Consider the following 17,378-nt stretch of genomic DNA (forward strand, 5'->3'; position numbering starts at 1 on the left):
AGTCCAAGCCAGGGATGCTGGTTAGGATCGCTTTTCTTCTCTACTCCCTGGACTCTAAGCTTCCCATCAGAGTCTCCTTGTGGCAAAGAGAGCATCTACTGCCTGATTTCCTTGTGCCTTCAGCTGGAGAACTGGATCCGATGAGCTCATTTTACAGATGAGAAAACTGAGGCCTAGAGGTGTTAAGTGACTAATCTAGGTAGTTAAGTGGCAGAACTGGAATTTGAACCCAGATACCACACCTAAAGCTAGACAGACATCTAAGCCACTCTCTTCATTTTCTAGATTAGCCATTTCAGGTCTGCGGAACTTTAGGGTTTTGATTTGCTTAAGGTCATACCAGTAAGAAGTAGCCCATCCAGGATTCCAACTCAGGTCCTCCAACTCCAAGTGGGGCACTCTTTGCTCCGTATTTTGCTTCTTCTTGGGCATCTTGGGCCCTTGTCTGCCCTGCTCTAGGCAAATCTTCAGTTCCCAAGTTAAGAAAAAGCCAGTTCCCATAGTGAGGGTGTTGGTATCTAGATGTCTGCACATACCCTTCCACTGCCCTAGCTTGGCTTCTGGCTCATGCCCACTTGGATTTCTTTTCTTCCCCTACCCCTGGTCTCTATCCCCACTCTAATCTTTGGTCCTTGCAAAGATTCGTCCCCATTACTGACATGTGTGAGTTCAGCTCACCAGATTTTCAGTATTGATGTACTATGTTTCCAACCCAGCTCAAGGGACAATGGACTCTCCTGAAGACAGTCATATCCCCCGGGGTGACCTGCCCATTGCTTACCTTTTGGGCAGCCTTTGTCTGGGTCCAGCCACATTTGCTTCATTCAACAAAGGCCCATTGAGGACTTCATCCCAGGACTGGAACAAGTCCCAGCTATCATAAAGGCTAGGTAGTGGAAAAGATCTAAATCTCTGCCCACGTCTAGTTCTCTAATCATAAACAACGGGGCTGGACTCAGTTTCAATTCAGGCAAAGAGACCTGAATTTGAATCTTGCCTAAAACATCCAGATGACCTTAGGTGAATCAGTTAACCTCTCAACCTAAGTTTCCTATCTGTAAGTCCATCTTAAGCTGGACCCAGTGACCTCTAAGATCCCCTCTACTGCTAAATATCATTCCACTTGTGTGATTTGGGGTAAACCTCTTAGCTTCTCTGTACCTCAGTTTCCTTATCTGTAAAAGAGGGTCAGGATTAGATGGACTAGGATCAATCCAAGGCTATGGGAATTTTGAAGGAGAAAGCAATGGAAGGGTGTTAAATGAGGGCATTGATGCAGCTCAGAGGGTCTTAGCCCAGGGTCCCTAGAGAGATTTCAGGGGTCCTGTGAATGGGGGAAAATTTACTTATTTTTACCATATTCTTCCCTTTGATCATGACTTTTTAAAAAAACAAAATGTTGTTCTGAGAAGGACTCCTTCCCTACCCAGGCTTTACCACCCTGCCAGGTGCTGGGGCTGTGACATAAGGTTGGGAATCCCCCCACCCTCTCCCTCACCCTTCCCTCTGGTCTAGATGCTGTCCATGGTCCCCAATCCAAGGGCTGCTATTGAAACCTTCCAGAGGAGAAAATTGGCTGAATGCAGGGGGTAGCTGCTCTGTCATTTAGAGACTAGGGATGAGTCAGGCAGGATCTGAACCCAGGGCTTGTTGACTGTGTCTCCTACTCTGTCCATATTTATATAGCATTCTGACAACGGCTGTTATTTCCTCAGAGCTTTAAGGTTTGCAAAGAGCTTATAAATGTTAACTCACTTTTTCCTCATAATCACCCTGGGGGGTAGGTGCTATGGATGAGGAAACTGTCAACAGATAAGGAAACAGATAAGCCTGAGGCAGGTGATCTGCTTGGGGTCACAGAGCCAGGGAATTCAGGTCTTCCTGACTGGGTCATGCCACATACGTGTGTACACATGTATATAATACATTCAGGTACATGTGTATAGGGGTGTTTAAACTTTGCATTTATATGTATACAGGGTATGTTCAAGCTTGGTATACGTGTATGTGTTACCTGCACACATCTGGATGTGTTTAAGTGCTAAGAGGTCTAATCTAAGGTTGCAGAATATTTTTCATGCATGAGCTCATTGGGTGCTCACAACCATTCTGGGAGCCAGGGGCTGGTTTTTACCTCATCTAAAGGGTAAGGAAACTGAAGCAGGCTGAGGTTAAGCGACTTGGCCATGTTCCTGTAGCAAGGAGAAAACATCCAAGACAGGATTTGAACCCAGGCCAGTTGGCTTTCTCAGATCTGAACCCCTCACCTTGTTTACAGTCCCTCCCTCCTCCCTCCAGGGTGCTGGGTTGTTACTGTTGCTGTCTTCATCACCACCATTATTATTATTTTCATCATGGCAGTGTTGGGCAGAACAGGAACTGGGCTTCCCGCTTGGCGCCACAGGCAGCTGCTGGTCTCTGTCTATAATGTGGCATTCTGAAAGGCTCTGGATTCCTTGGATGTGTGTGATAGAAAGATGAGTTGTCCCTATGAGAAGTGGGGGGGGGGGAGGCAGCCTGGGCACTAAAGTGGTACCTGGGTGATGCAGAGACAAAGGGAGGAAGACCTCGGCACTTGGGTGTGCCTGGTAGCAAGCTCTTGGGGAGGAGGAGGAGGAGTCACCCAGGATGGTCAGTAGGCACTGAGAGGATATGATCTGCACTGTGAGAGGGCACATCCACCAGTAGAGTATTTGCATGTGAAAGGTTGGTTTGTGAGCATTTTGGAGGAGTCTAGAACAGATCAAGAACAGTCCATAATGGCAACCTCTCCTTTCCCTCCACAGATATTTGAGGCTGTTGAATGGGGTGGGAGTGGGGGGTAGGGAGTGCCAAAGAGGGAGGGATGCCTAGATTGTGGTGGAGCCTGTGGCCAAGCCTCTAGTGGTATCCTGGTGGACAGGAGGAGGAGACAGATTGGACATTGATGGGTAGAATCAGCTGGTTAAATGAGTAGACAGAATCATGGTGGCAGATGAACTCCAGCTAGAGTGGGATGTCTAGGGGAGCATCAGTGGGGTCCTGTGTCTGTCAGCCCTTTTATTGCCATTTTGGAGGAAAATCCAGGAGAGGTGCTTGGGACCCAAGAGGTCTCCAGGCCAGAAGGAAAGGCTGGTTGTAATGAGATGAAATGTAGTGGACCAACAGATAATCATGGTGGGGGGGGGGGGGGCGCTAGGGTGGGATTGGACTGCAGTGAAAATGGCCTGAGGGCTCTAAGGGAAGGAAGAGTCAGTATAGGGATGGAGGAGCCACCAAAACCAAAAATCTAATACGATCTTGGGCCAGTGCCCAGGAGGGAGGAGCTAGTTCTAGGCTGAGCTCTGGGCTCACCACATCTGGGCTGTTGTGCTCCCTTCTCAAGACTTTAAAGAGCTCTTGGGGATCAAAGCGAACTGGGAGGAGGCTTGAAAATGTGTCAAAGGGAGAGGAACATCATTGGACCATAAATCACAAGCCATGGGGACCTCAGGTCCAACCCCATTGTTTTATAGATGAGGGAACAAAGGAAGGCCCAGAGAGGTGGAGACTGCCTAAAGAAACAGTCTGGAGAAGCGAAGCCTGAGGCCCAGAGAGGGAAGGAAGGAAGGAATAAATGAATGAAAAGACTCCTCAGGCTCCTACAATGTGCCAAGCCACTGGATGTGCAAATGCAAAATAAAGGAGAGAGGAGACCAAAGGGCTAAGTCTGGGAAGTGCCAGAGAAGGTCATGATTGATGGAGAGAGGGCTGGGGTAAGGTGAGGTACATGCTGTTAGAGGGTAGAAGATGAAGAGGATAAAAAGGGGTGGAATGTTGGAGAAGAGAAAAACCTTGGGCTTCACAAAGTTGTTGTGCAGTCCTGTCTGATTCTCTGTGGCCCCATTCGGGGTGTTCTTGGCAGAGATGCTCGAGCAGTTTGCCATTTCCTTCTCCAGCTCATTTTACTGGTGAGGAAACTGAGGTGAACAGGGTTAAGTGACTTGTCCAGGGTCACACATCTAGGAAGTGTCAGAGGTCAGATTTGAACTCAGGTCTTTCTGACTCTACTGCACTATTTAGCTGTCCCTAGCTTCACAAAGACCCGAGTTCAAATCCTGCCTCAGTCTTGTTTCCTCTGTGACCCTGGGCCATTCACCTCTTTTGTCAAATGAAGGGATTGGACCCAAGGGCCTCCAATTCTCTTCCAGTGTCTCTTCTGGCAATCCATCTGTGATCCTTTGAGACAGGGTGCATGCATGGTGTCTGGGGAAGAGGGCTGCTTGGGATGATGGAACCATGGCAGGGGAGATGTTCAGGTGGTCTCTGATCACCAAGGTTACTTGCCCAAGGTTACGCAGGTAGGAAGTGTCAGGTGGCAGTTGAACCCAGGTCCTGTCTCCAGAGCCAGTGGTGAAGATCAACAAGAAAACCAGTTAGGCTTGAATTTAGAATTCCTGAAGGGAAATGACTAGTTAGTTAAAAGCCTGGAAAGGCCAGTTGGAGTTGGGCTGGGGTGAGCTTTAACAGCCAAGTAAAGAACTGATTTTTGATTAGAGGCCCTCATCCCCTTGGCTGGTCCCATCCACTGGAGGGCAGATTTCTGTACAACAGGACTAGATGACTTTGGGGGTCCCTTCCAACTCTGGGGTTCAGTAGGAAGCCACTGTAGTTTATTGAGTGGGGTAGTGACCAGGTCAGGTCATTTGACTGCCAGGAGGAGGCTGAATTGGTCTGGGGAGAGATTAGAAGAGGGGAGGCCATTGAGAGGTGAGGGGGACCTGCATTTAAGGGGTATCTGTGATAGTGTTGAGGTTTAGGGATACTGAGACCTTGAAATGGGGACACACGGGTCCTGCCCGAATGAATTTGACTCAAGCCAAAGACATGATTTATCAAAACACCAATGGAGGGAAGGGTGGGCGTGATTCTAAAAATCCACCCTATTGGCCAGAATCTGAGCACTATAATGGAGGCTAGATGGATCTTATCTACAGAAAGACTGTGGGAAGGATCTAGGAGTGGCTAAGCAGTCTGGGAGGTAACCAAGAAGGACCAGGAATGCCAGGGACCTGGACCACAATGCCAAGGGAGAATAGGGTCTAGATAGGATCAGGGGTGGGAAGTAGCCAAGGAGATCCAATTGGGAGGCCACGATGAAAGGACAGTTGAGAGGATAACTGGGATGGGTAGATGCCTCAGGTGAATGCCAGAACCTTGACCAATAATTGGGAAAATTCAAGGAGAGTTGGGAGAGTTTCTAGGGAAAGTTAGGGATGGGGGGGGGGGGGGGGGAGGGACGGACAGGATTATACCTGATCAATAGGAGAGGAGTCAAATCCTGTGTGACCCTGAGCAAATCATTTCCTCTCTGCCTGTCTTGTTTTCCTCATCTGTAAAATGGGAATAACCATAGCATCTGCCTCTCAGGGTTGTGAAAGAGGATCAAATGAGATAATATTTGTAATATACTTTGCAAACTTGCAAATGTTAGCTATTATTTTTACTGAGATAAAATCCACCTGGCCTAGAGTTGAGGAGGGAGAGGGAGGGGAAGCCTCCGTGGTCTCTGCTGGGATGAGCCGCCTGCAGGTCAAATTCCACTTCAGAGAGGGTCCCCACCCCCTAAGGAAGTGGTCAGAGTAAGGACAAACCCCACCCTGTAGGGATGGCTTCTACCTCCTGCCCTGGGCCAGCCTTTTGCACCTCTGAGAGACTCAGTCCTCATCTGTAAAATGGAACTGATAAACCTTGAACCCTAGGGTGGTTGTGAGACGGGCCTCAAAGAGCCAGGGACCCTAAAATGGGAGCCTCCTGAAAAGGAAATGGGAGTGCTTTCTATTTTAAGGCCAGCTCAGTCAGATTTAGCTCTCAAGTAGCAGGTCCACCCCAGGCCTTTGTTGTGTCAAGAGTTGACCTTTGGGGAAGACAATGGCGTATTATGATTGGATCCCACCTAGAAAAACAGCTTTTGAGTGAAGTGACTTTTTACTCCCTGAGGACAAATTTATCTGTAAAGCCCACAGGCCTCAGAGTTTAGTGGATAGAGCTCCAGGCTTGGGAGTGCCGGGAGGAAGACCAGATCCTGCCCTTAGGCTCTTAGGACCTAGGTGGGGTGCAGGGGTGGGGGAGGGGCGAGTCCCAAGTTTTCAAATATTCAAATGAAGGGGTTGGACATGATGGTGTCTAGGCCCTTAATGAGCCAGTCTGCCCCTTCCATTCTGCCCATCCCTCCTAGGGCATTCTCTACCAAGAAACCACAATGAATGGTGAATTGGACTTGGAGGTCAAGAAGACCTGAGTTCAAATCTTGCTTTACACGTTTACAAATTGTGCCACTGTGGGCAAGTCACCTTATCTCTCCCAGCTTCAGTTTTTTCATCTGTAAAATCAAGATAATATTATAGCATCTACTTTCCAGGGCTGATGGAAATGAGGTAATAATTGTAAAGTACTTCACGGTCCAAAAAGCCATATAAATATTATATATCATGTACACACACACATATGTATGAATACCATTCTGTTGGAGAAGCAGTAAGTTCACAGATATTGGTCAGCATCAACATGTGCCAGGCACTGGGCTGGGTCCTAGAGGTACAAAAACAAATGAAAGCTGGTTCCTGCCCTCAGTGGGGCTTCCTTTCTGTCTGAGGGGTCCTGCTCTGTATAAACCAGCTACTGGTGAAGGCAGGCCCCCGCCTAGCAGAGGCCAGGGGAACTCTAGGTCATTTACACACTGAACAGCTCAGTCTGGAAAGAGGCCAGGAATGCAAGGAATGAGGCCCAGCTCCCATGCTGGACTCCTCCCTTACTGAACATAAGAGAATTCACACTGGAGAGGAAACTTGTGAATGCACAGATTGGACTAAGAAAACTCCCTCCCTCCCTCATACTGTCTGGATCATATTTATCAGCGTCTCTCTCCTACCCTAAGGAGAAGACTGTGTGGCCTACTGGGTAGAGCAGTAGACTTCAAGTTGGAAAGACTTGTATCCAAATCCCACCTCTGCTGGCACAAACTGGCAAGGGACTCCACTGGCCCCTCAGCTCATTTTCTCATCACTGAGGGGCCTCCTAGATCTATGGACCTTTCAGGGGAGTGAGTTCCAGAGCTGAGGTCTAATTACATTGTGTTCCCAGCTTGTAGCCAAGGGCCAAGCTTTGTGTTGTTCACAGCTCTAATTCTATCTCTGTGGTAACTGCCTCCCAAATACCTCCTCATTCTGACTGTAACTTAGCATAAAGGATCCTAGCTCAGAACTGAAAGGGATCTGAGAGACCACAGCCTCACCTTTTCATTATATAGATGAGGAAACTGAGGCACAGTGGCTTGTCATTACTATAGGTTCATTGTATTTTAGGTCACCTGATCCAATCCCCTCAGTTTACAGAAATGTTCATCAGAAAGGTGAGATCCAAGGAAATTACAGGATTTGTCCAAGTTCCCACAGATAGAAAGCAACAAAAATGCAATTTGAATCCAGGCCTGCTGATCTCACTGTACCAAACTGCCTTTTTCAGTAAGAGTCCCAGAGTTAGAACTCGCCACTCCAGTCCAAATTCTGTGCTCCATCAACACCTTTAAGGCATCCCAGCACAGCCTCAGGATGATGGGGACCACCAAAGAAAAATCCCTAAATTTAAACTGAGAATCCAAACACCCTGAAACCCAGTCCCAGGCCTGGAGAGAGTAGAAAGTGGTGGGGGGCAGAGAATCAGGGCAGGGTGGCCAACTTCACTCCACTCAGTAGAGGAGGGTGGGGGAGATGGTTGACTTGGTCCCTGGAACTTCCCGAGTCTTGAACTCCAACAAGAGAGTTTGCACAAAATTGCAAGCTGGCTTCTGAACTCCCCAGAGAGAGGGTGGGAGGAAGTAGCAGCCTCATGCTCTGCACTACAGTGTCTTTTTATTAAGAGTCTGGAATGATGAGGTCATGGACATGTGGCCCATTCTGGAGTCTTCTGCCAAAATGATGGAACTTTAACCCAAAGAAACGCATGTTTCATGAACTCCTTCCCTTCTCCTACTCTACCCCAAACTGCTGCTTCCTTCCTAATTTAGCCTCTAGGGAGAGAACTGAGCCATTGCCAAGGTCCTGCTCCATTTAATGAATTTTAATAAAGTACCTACGGTGTGCTAGGCCCACATAGAGGTGATTGGAGGAGATCTCTGATCTCCTCTATGTGGCTTTTCACTCCATGCCTTGTCCATGGTCACCCCAATTTCATAATATTTCCTCATTGTCTCCCCATCAGGATGTAAGCCCTTTAACAGGAGAAGGGATGGTCTCAGCCTTTGGATTGTCAGTGCCTAGCACTGTGCCTAGAACAGTTCTCCATTCCTCTTGGGCACAGAAGCAGTCAGTCCCTGCTTTCAACTTTGGGGGATTCCACTTTGGGGGATTCAACCCAAACAGAAATAAATACAGGGTAACTGGAGCGGGGAGGGGTTGAGTTAATATCAGAGGTGGGGGGGGGGAGCAGGGAAGGCTTACCAGAGGAGGTGACATGTGAGCTGAGCCTCCAAGAGGGAAGATCCCAAGAGGCAGAGATGAGGAAGGGAGCAGGGTCCTAGCATGGGGCAGAGGTTAATGGAGCTCAGCGATGGAAGGTTCAGTTAAAGGAAGGGTGATAAGAAGGAAAGGTGGGCACACTCCAGTCTATCTCAGGGCTCTCGTGATCAGCCTTCCTTAGGAGAAGAGGCAGCTTAAAATAATTTGAGTTAGACACAGAATTAGTCCTAACACTGTTGCTACCTCTGTGATTGGACTTTTCCTCTCAAGCAGTAGACTAGGGATTCAAGCAATCAACCAACATTTATTAAGCACCAACTATATGCCTGCCAGGTACTCTCACATCATAGGAAGATAAAGATAGACTTAGAAGGGTCCTCCCCCTCAAGGATCTTGTAAGGAAGAGATGAGAGGTTGGAGTGGGGAAGGGGAGGTCCAGCTGGGAGAAGAGCAGGTGAGCATAGAGTGCTTGGCAGAGGGGAATGTGAACTAAGCTGGAGTCCAAGGATGGCAAAGCTGGTGTATTCCTCCTGGTATCCAGTAAATGCCAATAGTTGTGGAGGAAGGATTCCAGCTGTTGGAAGGCCCCTCTGGAGGGTCACTGAAGAAAGAAATGGCAAAGGTTATAAATTTACACTGTCAGAAAGAGTTAGCCCCATTCTTACTAGCCACATGGCATCACATCTCCCACCTCTGTGACTTTGCACAGGCTCTATTTACTCCCATGCCTAGCATTCACCCTCAGCCCTTGGCACCACTTGTTCCTTTCAGAGCTCAGCTCAAATGTTCCCTCCCTCCGGAAGTCTGTCCCTGATTCCCCCAGTTGCAAATGCATTGGCCCTCTTCAGTCATTTTATATCCACTTAGTGTATCCATTGCAGGGCCATGGTCCTTGAGATCAAGTCCTGTTTCCGGTGACTTTCGTATTCAAAATGCTCAGCTGAGGCACATGCTAAGTGCTGAGTGCTGGATTTTGTACATATTCTGTATTAATTTATCTGGGAGCTGGCTCCTTGGGGGCAGGGATTGCCTTGTTTTTGACTCTGTAGTCCAGCATTCAACCTCAGCCCCTCTCATTCTGACATTTCTTCCACCAGTAATAATAGCTAGCACAGTTAATGTCTCTTCATTCTCAGGACAACCCTGTGAGGCAAGTCTTAACTTTTATTGCCATTTTGAAGATAAGGAAACAAGCCAGTCCAGGGCTTTGTGTGCGACAGATTTGAATTCAGGTATTCCATATTCCGGAGAATGGTGCTCACTTCATGCCCACCATGATCAACCTCACCTGGCCATTTTGGTCAGAATCCTTTAAAAAGAAAAATGGCAGTGGTATTTGTGAGCAGAACCAGAAGTCCCAGTGTTAAGCCACTGGATTTGCAGTTTGACTCTTTAACAATGGACACTGGAGCAGATGCTGCCTGAACCCTCCTGGTACCTAGAGAGGGGAAGGACAAAAATTTAGAGTTGGAAAAGATCTGAGAGGTCTTCTAGGGCAACTCTCTTGTTTTACAGGGAAGGAAACTGAGCCCAAAAAGTTGGACCCTTCTTTGTCCAAGGTCTCCAAAGCAGTAAAGTGTGTTACTGTCCCAGAATCCTAACCCCAGTGGGCCATGCTGTCCCACAGCTCTTTTTCTCTCCTATTTCACAAAAATTAACTTAATTTTCTGATTTCATTTGGAACCCCAGGCAAGAGTGTGGGGAGGGGAAGGCTTGCTTCTCATCTACATTTTTTCCTATCCCCTTGTCTCTAGGGTTCCAGAATTACAGAACAAAGCTTCTTAAATGAATGTGGTCCCAGACTTGTTTTGACTTCAAATATATTGACAGAACCTGTAAAGTCTAGCCTGGGGGATTTCGACTTTGTCCCAGATAAGGCCATCCTTACTGACCATGTGACTTTGGGACACTTTCCAAGTTGCAGAGCCAGTGCTGACCTGTTTTGGTAGATGGAGTTTCTTAACTGGGAGTTCTCTGAACCTCTGAAATCCTGTATCTGGACCAAAAAAAGAAAGAGAAGGACTTTTGTCAATACAACATTTTAAAAGCATTTTCATCTCCCCAATGTGGAGTGCAGATCAAACTCGGAGCAGCACCCCCAAAGAGGCAGTGGCGGAGTTGCTACTGGTAGAGATGATTTAAATCATAGGTACAGAGTCCCAGGTCAACAACATTTATTCAGAAGGAGGGAGTCTGGAGACTTGAGGCCCATCTACCCATGTATTCCAGCTCAGCTGAGTGATTTAGGTGGGGTCTCTTGGCTTGTAGTCTCTCTGCCTGGATGGCAGGCAGCCCCGCAGCGCAGGAGCCCAGACGATGAAGCTTTCCCTCCCTGGGCCACATGTGCTCTGGTCTCCTGGAGTAAAGAGGCAAAGTCAAGGTCAGCCCTACCTTTGAGGAGAGTAAGCACGGAGGACTTGTATTCTGCTGGAGGGTCATTATATCCCTTCTGTATCAGTCCTCATTTGGGAGCCTGGTGACCCTTATTAATCATAGAGCCAATAAACTGAGTTCTCTGGTTTCTTTGCTTCTGGCAAATTCAAAGCACCTGACAGGCTGGTCCTTCCCCTGCAGAACTATGGCAGATAACAATGGAGAGGACAGGGAAATTAGAAATAAGACCTACAGGGCTGGAGTCAAGCAGATCTGGGTTCAAATCTTACTACCAATGCTTGAACAAATCTCTTCAATCAATCAGTCAATATTTATCTAGCCAAGGGTGGGGACTCTGCAACCTTCACAGTTGTGAAGTTTGAATTCAGTCAAAGGGCTGCACTTGAGGACCTAGAGTGCCCCATGTGGCCCAAGGTACCCCACCCCAATCTAGGCCTATTATACTTCAGGTTCTGTGCTGAGCACTGGGGATGCAAATACTGAAAGAGTCGCTGCCCTCTGGAAATTTACAATGTAAGGGGGAAGTCTATACAGAAAAGGAATCAGAAGAGGGAGGGAACCCAACCCTAGGCCTGATGCAGAAGCGGGGCTAAGAGTATCAAGCTGACAAAGGAGATGTCAAAGCTGATATCTCCCCTTGCCCCACAAATTGACATGGAATTCATGGCTCTGCCCACCAATCAGAGAGCACAGGGTAGGGATGAGGTCAAGTCCCAAAGCCTGTGAGATTACCACCCACTTAATACCACCCTGGGCCTTAGTTTCTTTCTTAGTAAAATCAGGGGATTGGAAGAGCCTGGCCTCTGACACTTTCCTATCCTAGGATCCTGGGGCCTCAATAGGCCCTGGGGGCTTCCCTGTGTTGACACAGTAGCCACCCTGGGTGTACACAATACTGATGCTCAGGAATCTGATGGGACCCACCTTTGCCATTTACCGCCTGTTTGATGGTGTGCCTCAGTTTTCTCATCTGGAAAATGAGGGGGAGTGGTGAGCTCAGATGGCCCTTAAGGTCCCTTCCAGCTCCAAATCTATGATCCTGAAGAAGTTAGTTCATGTTTGGCAGGATGTCTTCGGCAATTCATCAGAGACACTCAGTAAATGTTGTTAATTATTTATCATGACCCAGAGGACTGGGACAGTCTGTTTAGGTCTAGCTCTCCAGTTGCCAAAAGTGGGTAAACTTAGACTGCTATTTGGGACTAAGAGGAGGGGAAGCAGACCCCAGGGTAGGACTGGGGGCTCTTCAACAATATTCTGCATTCCATCTCCTGGACACTTTTCTCAGCCTTCTTGGAGAGAGAAGAGAGATGGGGGAGTCGAGAAGATAGATACCTAAATATGTCTCAGAAAGATAAAAGTAGAGAAAGACGAAAGACCCTCAGGAAGGAGAATTTGAAGCAGGAGTGACCCCAGGACATGATAAGCCTACAAATATCTGAGAGATGTAAACAGTGGAGAGGGGAGGGAGCCTTTGGCTGGCCTGGAGATGGTGGGGTGGGGGTTAGAGGACCGCAAGTGTGAGTGATGGGCCCTCCAGCAAGAGGATACAGAAGGGATGCTTGCAAGGATCCCCACCCCCTCAACGGGGGATGGCTGAGGTTGGGATCTGCTTGTTCACTTCAGGCCCATTCCTTCTCTGCCCTGGCAGGTCCTTGGTCTCTATCTCAGTCCCTTCCTCCATTTGCCTTGTCCTTTCCCCAGCTGCCCCAAGTTTGCTTTGGTCTTGATCCTATGGGATGCTCAGGAGAGCTAATGTTTTTGAGCTCTGCCCTGTCCTCAATTTTCTTGGGGAAGGGGGAATGAGTTTCACCTTATGACTCCCCCAGTGCCTCTTTGGGGAATCCCTCTTCCTTCAGACTGACTCTGGAGTCCCATGGCTGCCTTCCCATCCAGGTATAGTGGAGAGCCCTGGAACCTGGGATCAAAATCCACCTCTGGACCCCAACTACCTATGTTGTCCTTAGCAATAGGTTTGGCTCTAGAAAAGTCCTTAGAGGTCCTCAAGTTTAACCCCCTCATTTTTTACAATTGAGGGAACTGAGACCCACTCAGGTATAGTGACTTGCTTAAGGTCATACAGCAAGTAAACGACAAAGGCAAGATTTGAACTCTCAATCCAAATCCAGCACTGAAGCATACTGATCTTGGGCTTCCCCTTTCTGGGCCTCAGTTTCTCCTTCTGTAAATGAGAGAGTTGGACTCCATGGCCTCAGATTTCCCTCCCAGCTCTAGAGCCATGATGATGATAACAACTAGCAGTTTTAATAGCCTCACTTTTCCACTCTGTATAATGGGGATAATAATTATACCTTAGCTCCCAGGGTATTGTGAAGATCAAGTTAAGTAACATCTGCAGAGCATTTTATAAACCTTAAAACACTAGTAAATGCTATTGTTAAAATGACCACAATAACCCTATCAGGGTCACTTTCTATGTGCGCAGTCTATGCAGCTGTTGAATTCTTGGTGGTTCCAGATTGCTTCCTCTGCTGAACTCATGATTTATTCCCTATTTGCCCATCTGGAAACTAATTATTGTGTCAAACCCTCCCTTTGGACCAGGTTCATTCTTTTAAAATTGCCGTTGTTTGGGGGTTGGGTTTGAGTTTGGTTTTTTAGGTTCCTCTCTTCCCTGCCCCCCCAGTTAGCTGATAACAGCCTTCAGGCCCCTTCTCTTTTCTTCTCCCCTGAGAGATGAAGAATTGTCCAGGTCTGTCCTTCCTCTCCAAGGACTACGCCTGCCATGGTCTCTTGTTTTGAAAATCTGAAGGGCCCCAGGTAGTTGGGGAGAGGACAGAAAACCAAGGTGTGTGGAGAAAACCTCCAGGCAGATGCCAAACATTCCTGGAAACTACTGCTTGGTTCCCTGTTTGTATCTGTCTGTGCTGTGAACAAAAACTTCCAGGCTGAAACTTGCTCTTTCCTCTCTGTGCCCTGGTCACAACCACCCCCTTGATCTCAGCCATATTTAGCGCAGCCCAGGACTGTAGTGCATGGGGCAAAAGTGGGGTGGGAGGAGCTTGATGGAAAGGGGTAGCTTTGGTTAAGTGGGGACTGGCCACTACCAGGCTACTCCACTGGGCATCATTCTTTTTTCTCTCTGCAGCCTCAGTTCTTGACCCCTGGTCTCTGAGCCTCAGTTACCTCATCTGTAGATTGAGGGTAGGGGGGACTCCTAGCCGAAGGGGACCTTGGAGGTCATCCAGTCCAGCCTCCTCCTCTTACCAAGGAGGGACTGTGACCTACCCAAGGTCACGAAGTGAGAAAGTGGCAAGGAGCTTGGAAGGCAGAGGCTGCTCACTCATTCTGAAGATTTTGTTCTTTGTCCTTGCACCGCCCCTGGCACAGAGTAGGCCCTTCATGTGTGTTCCCTCTCTGGGCCTCAAGTTCCAGCCATAAATCTGTAATCCTTCATCTTCTCTTCTAAGATGATCACAGTCCATGAAATCCTACTGTCCTTTATTCAGCCCTGCCCCGACAGCCACCCACATTACATTCCTTCCAATTCTCCTGCCACTACGAGTCTTCCCCCAGCTAGGCAGCAGGCAGTCCTGGGTTCAAGCCTCAGCTTCCTCATCTGTAGAATGAAGGTAATAAAGCCAAAAGTACCCACTTCACAGGGCTGTGATGAGGACTCTGTGAGATAATGTTTATAAAGGACTTTGCAAATTTATAAATGCTATCAAAATTTCTGATAATGTTATTCACAAGAGGGGAGAAACCCAGGCCTGAGTGAGTGTTAGGACTCTTAAGATGGGATAGCTTATATGATTAAGGAAGAGATGAACCTTTGGCTTGTAACACTTTTCTGCTCCCTTCCTGGACCAGAATTGGGTTGACCACAGAGGGACAAACCACAGAGTGAAAAAAGAGGGCTCTGGAGCCATTTCTTCCCTTAAACAGGACTTAGACAAAGGCGCCTGTAAACAGTCAAACTGAAATTTGGCTTAGAAATCTGTTCTATTTTCATCTATGCTTCTTTGTTGTTTTTGCTTTCTTGTACTTAGTTCCTTAGTTCAAAAAAAAATCTCAAGGCTGGCTATTTCTCAGCTATAGAACCATGAGTCACTTGTACTTAGGACTTCAGTTTCCTCTTTGGTAAAAAGGGGATAATAACAACACCTGTCTGCCAGTTTGATCCTGAGAATTCAATGAGATATTTGTAAAGTGCTTATCATAACACCTGGCACATAGTAGGCACTATATAAAGGTAAGACAAAAAAGTATTTGCTCATTAGTTGGTTTCTAGAGTCTTTTAGTCTCCTTATTTTGACAATGTATTTACACTTGTCAAGCTTCCTTTGGAAATGATTTTGGTCTATATCTATTCCCTTCTGAAGTTTCAGATGGGAGTACAGTCTCAGTGCTGACCTCCTTGGTATTTGTGTTTTGGTCCTTGTCCCCATAGAAAGATTCTATGGTCTTTTCTTTTCTGCTTTGCTTCTTACTCATGATAGTCACCCTTTTCCTGGCTTTTAACTGTGTCTTGGGGCACAGGGGGCTCTGTCCCATAGTTCTTGTGCCTAAAACTTAAGGCTTTGTGTGTTGTAGCCTCTGGTTCTTTCAGCTAGAAGCTAAAATGCTGCAGCTTACCTGGTGCTGAACTGGCTGGTGTTGGAAAACAGAGGTCAGGTGAGGTCTTTTTAGGTTTCCCTGCAGTTACCCTGGAGCTAGCTCATTAAGTGTGGGGAAGGGATGGTCTGAACACAGGAGGTCTCCTGCTGAGCTTGCACATAGGCAAGCTCAGTGATTGGTGATCCTGTCTGCACTAGTGTCTTCCCAATTCCCCTGGGGTGCTGAGGCACAGCTGGCATCCTGGTGTTGGCAGTTGCTAGCTTCACCCCCCCCTGGGCATCAGGATCTTCTCCCGGTTTGTTGAGGTGGGGCTGTCTGGATCAGCTCTAATCCTGCACTAGTCCCCTTTAGCCACAGCAAGAGGGACCCTCCTTAGCGATCTTCTTAGCTTCACATGCTAAGAGTCTGTTTACTCCTTCAGCTGCTCTCACTATTCCAGGGTTTTTCCTGGGGAGATATTATCTGGACTCATCAAGGTCAACAAGGGGAGAGAGATAGCAGTTACCAGTCACTCTGCCATCTTGGCTCCCAGAATCAGAAATGCCTTGGTCTATATCTACATCTGTTCTTTTATCCATTTTCCATTTTTTTGGCATCCACAACTGAATCAAGTTAGACATGACTCAATCTTGATCTTTTCAATTTCTAATCTACATGGATGACAGGAATCATTATCCAAGAAAATCTTTGGGAAAAATTAAACAATATCATGGTGAAAAGTCAGAGGCAGAAGACCTCAGGTTGAATGTTAGTTCTGTTTTACTAATTACTCTCCTTGATCGTTGAGACAGTCTAACCCTCTGTTTCTCCATATGTAAAATAAGGGAGTTGGACTACATAAACTCTAATAAGACCTGTCTTAGCTCTAAACCACTGATCTTATGAGTGAAAACCAAACACACTATGGTAAGGTCTAAATGGATCATAAAAATACTAAAAATAGAAGTAAAAAGAATAAAATGTTTATCACAATTGTGATAAACACAAATGTCTCCACAATTGTGGAAAATACTTGTCTGTTCAATATAGGAGAAATTATAGGAAATACCTAGGAAATAAAAAATTGTAGGAAACAAGATGGATTTGATTGTCCAGGAGCAATGTTTAACATGGGGAAATGGACAACCAAAATTAGGAATTGAGAATTCATATTGTTCCTCTGGCTTCACTGGTATAGGGCACTCCCAGTTGAGGAAATTCTCTCTACCAGTGCAAGTCAGCACCTTTTTAACAGTTTTGGGAGAGTTGCCTAAAAGAGGATGGTTACACAATGATCAACCCGAGGCTCTTTGTTTACTAGGCGATGCTATTTATCATCTAAAATTAAAACAAAAGAATCAGATTGGAGGGGGGAATCTTTGAAACAAATATCATCTCATTTCCCAAGGGAGATGGAATTATTCCTTTAGGGTCACACAACTAGAAAGTGGAATTGGGAGGATTCCAACCAAGGGTCTTCCCAATTCCAAACCCTCAACACTTGCTCTACATTAGATCTACAGAGATATCTGACCCAAATCCCTCTCCTCAAATCTATGAGGAGCATACAGGAATTGATAAGACTAAAGTCTGTTTCCCAGAGGCAAGATGGTTAAAGGATTTAAAAGTCACTGGAAGTCAACCTTGTCAATAGCCACCAAAATTCCTAACACTCTAAAAATCAGAAAAATGTAAATTAAAACAGTTCCAAGATTCTACCTTACAACTATCAAAATGATCAAATTTAATTCACTGGTGATAGGGCTATGGGCAGAAGGCACACCATCCACCCACTGGCTCCTGTGAATTGGCACAATCTTCCTCTAAGTAAGGAATATAGCATTACACACAATGGGTTATCAAACAACTTGCACCCTTTGACCCTGGGATACTGCTACAAAATCTCTGAATCTATTCATAGCTGTTTTATCTAGAGGAGCTTAAAAAATTGGA

General features: G+C 46.8%; 1 protein-coding gene and 1 long non-coding RNA gene across 2 annotated transcripts in view; one reads left to right on the forward strand and one right to left on the reverse strand.

Moving 5' to 3' along the window:
* Nucleotides 1-17,378, forward strand: part of EFHD1 (EF-hand domain family member D1) — a 53,136-nt gene that overhangs the window by 8,238 nt on the left and 27,520 nt on the right. The gene's annotated exons all lie outside the window — the stretch shown is intronic.
* On the reverse strand, nucleotides 8,759-11,052 carry LOC140525286 (uncharacterized). Its single transcript, XR_011973993.1, has 4 exons — nucleotides 10,866-11,052; nucleotides 10,412-10,470; nucleotides 9,763-9,912; nucleotides 8,759-9,075 (listed from the first exon to the last, which is right to left on the reverse strand). It is a non-coding gene; the product is annotated as an uncharacterized lncRNA (long non-coding RNA).

The sequence above is a fragment of the Notamacropus eugenii genome, chromosome 2, assembly GCF_028372415.1.
Source record: "Notamacropus eugenii isolate mMacEug1 chromosome 2, mMacEug1.pri_v2, whole genome shotgun sequence".
Lineage (NCBI taxonomy): Eukaryota > Metazoa > Chordata > Mammalia > Diprotodontia > Macropodidae > Notamacropus > Notamacropus eugenii.